This window comes from Ischnura elegans, chromosome 9 (assembly GCF_921293095.1).
Source record: "Ischnura elegans chromosome 9, ioIscEleg1.1, whole genome shotgun sequence".
NCBI classification, from domain to species: Eukaryota; Metazoa; Arthropoda; class Insecta; order Odonata; family Coenagrionidae; genus Ischnura; species Ischnura elegans.
Window position 1 is genome coordinate 35543388 of NC_060254.1, and position 10503 is coordinate 35553890.

Here is a 10503-nt window from a genome sequence, read left to right on the forward strand (position 1 = left end):
TCATCTTGATAAATGACCGGAGTAAATGTAATATAAGCGTGTGTTTACGTTTATTTTTTAATTGCTTTAATAATAGAAGTAATTTGATTTTTAATTGACTTAATGAGAAAATATAATGGAGGCACTACTAATGTTGACTCACATTTAGTTCCCTCATTTAAAATTGTGAATTGTATGAATGTATTTTAATATTGTTTGTTTTTGGAGATATTATGTTGTAATGAATTCCTCAACGGGGTGCCATATATTCTACATAGTAGGTAATGTATAAATAGCTAGATACAGCTTGTAAAATCTTCCGAAACCCTTAAAACCAGTAAAATTGAATTTGTATGATTAAGGTTTTACTTATTATTTTTATTATTTTGTTCAACCAAATTCCACCTTATGCGATTGAATTTATTTTGATTACTTCAGCTCATTTCTACTTTTTATCATCGACATGCATCAAAGTACGTCGCATATTATTCAGTAAATTACGAAAGTATTTAATGTCTACAAGGAATTCCTTGTATGTAAGTACATATACGTGTTTCGCTTCGGGCTAGTATATTATTTTACTGATGGATGTTGGGTTGGTTTTCGTTGTTGGGTGGAAACTATTTTTCTACACCAAAACGTGGACTACCAGCTTACCCCATTTACTTCGTTCCCCTCTCCACTAAAGTAATAAACGCAACCGGTCCACGCTAGCTCCCTTGCGGTACTCCTCCCTTTATGAACAATGGCCGCCCCTTGTCCAAACCTGCACCCCCCTCTCCATGTTGAACTTATACTCACTATTCATTCCGACTCCCTCTCAACTATTCCCGTGTGAGAGAATATCGCTCGTTGGCTGATTCCACCGATATCATTGTTTGAAACGAAGCGGTGAGTGTGTTTACATGATGATCGTGCCGATTTGAATTTTTGTTGGCATTTAATAAGACACCGGCAAAGGGAAGGTATCAGAATTTGAATGAAATACATTTCCATCTTTTATTTTCTTATTTTTTTCTTCTATTCAACATTGTACCTTCATTCCCGGAAGTAATGTGGTTTCAATATTTTCCTCTGTTTTCCGGTACTGCACGACCACCTTGCGCTCTCTAAATTCTGGGTTGAATGTTGGGTCGGGTCATCGTAATGGGTGGTATGACCTATTTTTACATTTCTGTACTGATCGGGGTTTAAAAAATATTGTGTTTATAAAATAATGAGAATATAATTGTTCTTGAAAAGAAGTTATTTTTTTGGCCTTCGAAATAGCCCCCATTATGCTATTGTGCCCGCGCTTCTTCCAATCATCGAAACTTTTCTCAAACTGGGTCATCGGGATAGCCCTCAACTCTGTCAGTGATTTATTTGAATGTAATTTATGCTTATAAAACGACGGAAAATTAAGGTTCTCTTTATTTTTGGAAAAAGGAATAAATTCTTCCGGAGCCATGCCTGGCGAATATGAAGGTTACATCGCTACATAATTGTTTTTGGCCAAAAACTCACGAACAACCAAATAAAAGTTGGCCGAAAATCGCTGAGCTGATAAAAACACGTTTATACTTAGCTGCTGCCAGACAAAGTAAACAATGAATATGCTAAGAATGTAATCGTACGTTTATCTACATAATAACAATATGGCAATCGGACTCTCCAAACTTTCGAGAAACTTACCAATTTTGTTCTCTTTAATTTCTGAACACATCTGGTATGTACTTCTCTGTCCATGGAAGTAGTGAACTCTGCACGGTCACGCTATCGTCCCCATAAAACTTTTGTGATGAATTGCATTGCAATATGCGGAATTTTTTTATTTTTATTGTCTATTGTAGGGTCAATTCTTCGTATTAGATGCAGTAACCTATTTGTTCACCCAACTGCAGGGAACCCGCCTGCCTCATATTCTTCACTCCCCTACTCCGATGGAAGTAATAAACGCAACCGGTCCACGGTAGCGCCCTTGCGGCACCCCTCTCTTATTGAGCCTCGGCCGCTTGCGCCCCTTGTCCAAACTCTCCACGTGAACATCCGCCAACGGCGCTATATGTCCCACTCCCCACTCATTCCGTATCCCACTCAACTATTCCCCAATTCACACCCCACACACTCTCTTACTATTATTTTTTTCTTCGCCCCCAAACGTCCGAATGAAATGTTTTGATTGTTCTACTCCCGCTCCCCAACTCATATTCCCCTCTGCAATAACACAATCTTGCCCCCCTTCCCCATCTCCCCCATCAGCTACTGTGTCGCCCTCTTGTGCCGCTCCGTTTGTGTCCGTTATCCCTCTACTCAACACCCGCTACATTGATCCAACTCCGTTTTTAAAGTTGTCGTCTCGTTATCGTCGGCCCTCCGTTAAACCAATGTTTGCGACTTCACAAAATGGGGCTCACGTATGTTCTGAGTCGGCATATTTCCGGGAATAGTCTTTAAGTTTAAATATGTGTTTATATGATAGTAAATTGTTTACTCAGAAAGAATTTATCGCTCGGTAGTTTACAGGGTGGAGAAAAATTGTCTTTAAATTTTTTCTCTGGATAGGTGATACCAGTAGGAACAAAAATTACTAATAATGTTTATGTTGGAAACGCACCATTTTTTAACTACAGAAACTTAGTGCTAAGTGCTCTGAAGGGCCGCGAGTTTGCCCTGATCCTAGATTACTTAGATACACCGCGATCTCCGGCAGGCAAAGTATTGAAATTACGAGTTTAAAAATTTCGTTACACAATTTTTCTCTATCCTGTATGGTGAATTGGTTTGTACAGAACCAGCGTATAGCTACCTCGTTGATGTCCTCGATGACCTAGAGATTGTATAGAAATGCCAAAAATAGTCGTTCTCTATGAAATGAAAGTACTATTAATTACCTATTGGTTCATTGTTATGGAAGCGGATTTGTATAAACTTGAAAATTTCGAGTGTAATCGGCTTGATTATTTTGATCGTGGGTGAGCCAAACTCTCATACTCGCCAATTTTATCATTTTTTTCAAGGCCAGTGTATCAATGCCATCATAGATTTTCTTGAGCCCTCCAATTAGTCTACTTTGTGCATCAACTTCAATCATGGCCTTAGGAATCTTTATTTTTCTCCCTTAGAAGAAACGTTTGAAGAGGTGGAGTGATTGATCAGCAAAGAGAAAAAATGAACGGTTGGTTCGTACCAAGTAATGTGTTCCTTCTGAGAAAGTTTAACTCAAGATACAATTATAGATATTTCTGAAGAATGGAAATTTCTAAATGAGAAGTTCCAGTGGGGTGAATTTGCATTTGAAAGATCGTCTTATCGGAGGGTGTTATATGAAGACATGGCGCCACCTTTGTCATCCTTAATTAGCACTCCCTCTTTCCCCGCATTGTATACCTTAGGATTAATCTCGTTCCCTCGCTTCGTAAGGGTGACATAAGCTATGTCGCAGCGAGTTTGATTGTCGCTGTTAAATATTTCAATTTTTATTTTTGGCCTATATCCGTATGATTTAGACCACGCATCCTTATTTTTTTACGATTTAAGCTAATAAAGGAGGATGTACTGATAGGAATAGTTCCACGGAACGGAGAATGTTGAGAGAGAATTGCAAACTTAGATAAGAGACGTAAATTTGCACAGGAGGCATCAAGTTTTAGGTAGGAGTTGAGTGAAGATGTTATATCACCTGTGTCAACCTAAAGGAGAAATCAAACCGTCATTGTTTGTTCGTTTCCATCCCAACTAAATGATACTGTAATATAAAACATACTAGATAATTGTAAAACTGATACTGTAACTGATAGAACCAGGAATTAATGATACCTTATATCCCTGTAGAATCCCTGTGGAAAGCCGTCACGATATTATTGTTAGTGTTACGGAACTATTAGAACTCGGATGGGAATCCCTGTCTGACCTTTGAAAAATAGACTAAACCCGTGAGATAAATTCGAAAGTAGTTTATTTTCATTCGAAGTTCGCCATATATTACGAACGCCAACATATTACGGTAAATCAAATCCTAAAAATAAAATTAGAAATATAAAACTGTGGAACAAATAGATTCTGAATGTCGCTTTTTTCTGCGATCGATAAGAGACTATAACGTCTGCTACCGGACTTACTGATAATTAAGTTGACTTGTAATGTGGCCCACTATGTTCTGTATTCCTTAATGCATGTTTCTGCATTATCCCAGTATTTGTAGAATTAGACGTATGGTTATATGAATGAAGCTATAACTCTCTCAGGCCCGCTTTTTATGATTTAGAGTTTGGATGCTCGTTACCCTTTCATGTTTAATGGCATCGTGAAGGTTCTCGCGTCAGGGCGAGGGGGTATTACAAGAGTAGGGCAAAGTCTTCCCGGAAGAAGGGTTGGAATTAACCCTGTGCAAACACACGAGGGCGTGGGGGATGACGCAATGAGGAACACGCAGGACGAGCGGATTTGACGCAGAATGGGAACGAGCAAGCCAAAGGTCATGAGTGTCCAAACAAAGAATCGCAAAGGGTTTCCTCGTCGTGCTATAGGGTAATGGTGACGCTTCCAAAGTGTGCACTTGAACCAGGATTGATCCGATGCGATCTCTTGCGTGACGACAAAGGACCACTAATTGGAGGGACGTCGTGTAATGGTAAACAGGACGGGAAATGTCTAGATTAGCGTTGCACTGCGTTGTGTTTGAGATCGCATACATCCCGCTGTTTTCGTGACGGATTACTAGCGTTAAACTTGAGATATTCTGTAAATCAGGGGTCTTCTACCTTTTTAATACAGGGGCCAAAATTTCGAAAAAATCGATTTAAAATCGTCTGGCGGGCCACAGTGCTCCACGTCTTTTTTACCAATACTTCAGTGAAATAAAGAAACATAATTTCAATGTGCAGTAATATATGGGTTAGTTCTAACTTAGAACTTCTAAGGCTTCCGCGGCGTTTCACCATATGAGTCACGGCTTTCGGGCGTTACTCCTTGTTGAGATGTCCATAGGTGACGACAATTTCTCCAGCAGGATGGCTGGAAAAACTGTCGTCACCTATGGACAAGGCAACGCGGAGGAACGCCCGAAAGCCGAGACTAATATGCAATAATCTTTATTGATTAAAAAGTTCAATCAATCAATGCGATTTTTGACATTGTTTATTTTTGATAAGTGTGCCGATATTGTTTTTATATTTATTTTGTCCACAATATTTTCTTTAGCCTCTAAGGGGCGTAAGAAATTAGCCGACTGGCCGCATGGGACCCGAGGGCCGCGGGTTAAAGACCATTGCTATAGACTAAACCAGGCTAAGTCTATTATGTAAATTCAAGAGCAATTTTTTTCCGACGAATACGATTCCGATTAAGAATGCGATTCGGAATACGCTGCCAATGCTTGGGATCCTCATGAAATAATCTTAAAAACAGAGTTAGAACGTGTTTGAAGAAGATTAGGTAGGTACGTGAAAAGCAGTCACGATATTCTTGTTAGTGTTACTGAACTATTAGAACAACTCGGATGGGAATCCCTGTCAGACCGTTGTCTGAAAAATAGACTAAACCTATGAGATAAATTCGAATGTAGTTTATTTTCAGACGAAGTTCGCCATCTATTACGAATGCCAACATACTACGGAAGATCAAATCATAAAAATAAAAAAGGAGAGATAATACTGTAGTACAGACAGATTCCAAATTTCGGTTTTCCGCGATCGATAAGAGACTATAACGACAGCTACAAGACTTACTAATAAGTTAGTTGACTTGCAGTGTAACCCTAGTGTAGTGTAACATTTTTATGACGTGTGGTGTGCATGTGGGAACTCTCTTGCATACTGTATGCTGGTGATTGATCACCCACTGCCAAATATCATATACGTGGCTCGCAGGGTATTATTTTCATGTTGATGTGGATATCACCTTGAAGTTTTGTGGGTATATTAAGTTGACCTTGGTCGATATTTGCTTTATATTAAATTTGAAAATTTTCCTCATTATTTTATCAGGTACAAATTTTTAAATTATGGAAAACGGGCTCTGTACCGTTAAATAAATAAATGATTTTTGCAATTAATATTTGAGTAACTGGTAAATATTTGCAAAGTTCAACTTCACATACTAGGAAAATTTCAAGTTGATAGTGTTTGTTTTCTAGTAATCACTCCTCACAGACAAATATAAAGTATAATCGGTTGACATTGAGGAAAGCGTCCCCTAAAGTTTTACGTCTGCGCGACCCAAAACAAATGCATGCTTTTCGCGTATTTTATTGATTAAGTCCGCAATGTGCTATATTTAACAAATAACTGTGTATCACGGTCCAAATTTACATCGTCTATACTTTTTCATTCTTACAAAAATACTGAAACGTAACTATACCGGTAGACCTTTAGTTTCCTCCCACAAAGTTCGCTGTAGATCTTCAACTACATAATGCGTCTGGAGTAAGTATCATATGCTTGTAGATTTTGGAGAAGGTTTGCTGTGTAATAGCAATGAATAGACTTTGTGACTTCCGCAGTTAATTTAAAACAGAATTACCAATTTCGGCTCTTAAATATCTTTTAGTACAATAATGTACCTGAAGATGGCGAAACAGACGAAATCGGTCGTTCTATGTTAAGTAAACTGCGGAAGTTAAAAAAAACGTATTTATTGGAGCTCTTCCACCTCGTCATAGCTTCCAATTTCGTTTCAATTACTATTTAAGTCTCCTGCAATTTCATGATGATATTATAACTTTTAAACTAGTTATACGCCACGTAAAAAGATACAATACGGCAAATTAAAGGGGATAGATGCGTCATATTATGGCGTGCTCATTGTTGCTTTGATTGGAAACCGAATCATTGCTTTGGATAAATTGAAACTTGAATTTTCGCTCATACCTCGATCCACGCGCTACATTCTTTCCTGGTTTCTTAAAGGATTTCACCGCGCGTATTTGATTGTCGGTTTAGCGGTCTCACGGTATCACAAACAACCTGTGGCTGCACACCTTTTCTCATGGTTACGCCTCTTTTAAACCGGTCTGATGTTTTCAATTTAACTCACCTCAAAATTTCCTGCGGTCTTATTCTTCGGTCTCATGTTTCCGCGTTGGTAACCTTGCCTTTTGATGCGTATAGTTTCTTCGAGAATAACTCGTAAATAATCGGTTGTGATGTATACAGTAGTCTTTTTTTTCTTGAGCCTATCCTTTAAGTACTAATTTTTGGTAGCGTACTATGTAGTTGATTAATTTGTCGATAGCGTAAGTATGTAGTTCTGCTGTGTAATTTAATTGAAAATGACGTAAAGATAAATGATAATCTCATGGGAAAATGGCTTATGCGATGTTGTTGAATATGAAGTTTTTAACTTTGATTGGGTTCTAACAAATTTTTGTTTGTTTCCTATCATCAGAAAATGCTTTGGAAAGCGGTGCATAGCGTGCTACGGCGTCAATGAGTTGATGCAGAATTTAGGTTGCCGGTGTTTAAAAGCTTACTCCTGCATATTATAAGTGCGTAAACGTGTATTAATTGAGATAAAAATAGTTTTATGCGAAATATTTTACTTTGACAGCGTATTTTTACGAGGCTCGTTACTAATTAATACGTATTTTTATCCTTTTATTTCCTTTAAAATAGTTTTTTTAGTATTGCAATTGTACGGAAGTATATTTATGAAATTCTATTCAATTTCTTCTCATGTAATTTGTATTTCTCAAGTTAAAAAGTAACTGAGAATATCAATAGCCTAGCTTCACAGTCATCCTGTTAAAATAAAAAGTGTGCCGATTTATTGAATCATTTACTGCCTAGGCTTGACTTTGTTTCTTAACCGTCCTCGTTACTCAAAAAGGTTATCAAACCTAATTTAATTTCAGTAGATCGTGCGAATATTAATGGATGCCGGTATCTAAATGTCAACTTTCCATTTCTTTACTTTATGTTGAGGGATATGTAGACATGGAGTTATGTATATTACCTTATGAAGGAGTGGGTTTTTTATGTGTCTCACTGCTCTTTTTGCAGTTGCGTGAGTTTTTCCTCAATGCTACTTGGCTGTCTCTTACACGTTAATCATGTCACAAGTGTCAAAAATCTGAAATCGGAAAAATGCATTAGCAGTTGGCCATATTTCATCTGATTTTTTCTTCAGAAACTTCATGTAAACTCTTTTTCCATCAGCTTGCCTGGTCTTATAGAAAATCAGATAGACACGTGAAGATTTTGAATTTAATATGATGCCCCTACGCCTTTATCGGCTTTCTTTCCACTTACAAGAGCCTGCTACTCATTTTTAAGGATGCAATTAAAGACAAAGAGTTGAATAAATAGTTGTTTTTATAGTACTGACTGATGTTTTTCAGAACTGTATTTTGTTTATTTCAATCCCAGTTGTTTATTTACATTTTGGATGTCCTCGATTTTAATTCAGATATTTTCTTTTTATTTCCAGGTAAGTGGTTTTTCCTTCAACGCTGCAACATATATTCCTCAGTACGTGGAGGTATTGATGATGAGGAAAAGGTCAGTTCTTTGTTTGCTAGCTGTCATGAGATACACAAACAGAAGTATTCCTGACGTATTTTGTCGCATTGAGCAGTCAGCCTCTCAACTTGTTGTCCTTGACCATGGCCTAAACCTTCGCTTCTCTGCCACTCCCACTTCGGTGGCAGCACCGACGCATACGAAGCCTTTGTTTACTTTCCTTTCCAGCTGGTTCTTTTCGGATCGTGCACGATCGTTCGTTAAACTGGGTCAATATCTTCTCACCAAGTTCCGAGTGGAATTTGGGCTAGATTAGCTAGGAGGCGCATATACGTAGTAGAATGAATTCTTCGAATTTACTTAAAAATTTTAAACAACTCTTTCATAATTTTCTCAATGTATTTCCTCTGAATTTCATCTAAGATTATTTTTGTAACGGAAATTGTAAATTTGTGGAAATCCATTTCACAGTGGTAGATAAAGCCTCAAAAATATTTCGCTAGATATTTCAATTTATATTATAGCTGAGGTTAAAGGATGCGTGCGTATAATTTGCGGCCTGCGGGCTCAATTTGTTAACCGGGCTTAGGAAAGCTCATGATGATTCAGTGTCATGGATGAAATACGAATGTAACTTTTTGTATGATATTTTCTCTCGACATCATCGAAGAATGTGTTTCCAGCGACGGATAATTCGTGGAAATGCAATTTGCAGTAGTAAATAATGATTTTCTATCATTACAAGTTCGCATATTATAACACCCACTAACGTGAAAAGATACGTCTCTTTACTTTACTCTCAACGGGTGGAATTTTTTCACCAGGAATGTAAAGGCTCATTATTATTCAATCTTATGAATAAAATATGAATGTGTCTTTCCTTATGATACTTCCTCTCAACGTCATCGCATTTTTAAGAAATGGCTTATGTTTTTTCAGGAATCCGTTTTACGATGGTAAAAAAAGACTTACTCATATATTTCACCAGATATTTCAATTAACCTTTCCACTTCAATTTATTTTCTAAATATCGTGATCATATCCTCTATTTATTTTTTCTATGGTTATTTTTAAATGGAATAGGAGGTAATGAAATTATATTTCGTTGTTTGTGATCAACGTAGAACGGTGAAATGGGTAGTGATATTAAAAATCGAGAACGCAGCGATCGCTACTAGCGTAAAATATTTTTTTTATTTCCAATGCATCATATTTGATGAAATATGAGGTCTTTATACACATAATGGATGTTTTAGCATTGTTAAACTGTCAAGACATTTATATACCGAGTGCTAAAATTATGAAAATGTGATTATTAGCTACACTCGTCATTAGCAGATATGCTAACAGATATGTTTTTATATACTTCGACCAATTGTCATCTGTTCACCAGGGATAGAAATGTTATAAATGAATCAATTTTATGTTCTATTATAGTGACCGTAACCCTTCATGCCATCTATTATCACCCCAAAATTTTAATTTAAGAATTAAAAAAGTTTTTATTATCCACATTCAATTAAACATAATAGATATGTTGCACTACTTCAGTTAAAGTAATACCTACTGAAGTTCACAGATTCGTCTGTGCAAATATTCGTCTGTGTATATTCTGTAGTCAGTCGGTTCACTCTCATCGTCAGAGGTAGAAATGTGATAAATGAATAGATTTAGTCGGAAAAACGAAGATATATATTTAAATAGCACGACCCGAGTTTCAACATCTAGTGTTAATGATGATAACCTGATGATAACACTAGATGTTGAAACCCGGGTCGTGCTATTTAAAATAAAGTGTGGAATAAAACAAAGTTATTTTATTTTATTCAATCTGCTATTATTATTTATTTTTTTCGTAAGTATTTGCTGCTAAAATGGTGTCATGGGATAGAAATGTTAAAACTAATGTTAAAACTAAAAATTTAGTAAAAAACGAAGATATAGCCTAGTATTACACCCGCATATCTCCATGCCATCTATTATCTCCCCAAATTCATTCCTCGTCGCCGAAGTGTGGAAATAAGGAGAAGTATAAATGGTTCTTTGGACTCCAGATGGAAATGGTTTTTCTGCGACACGATTTTTT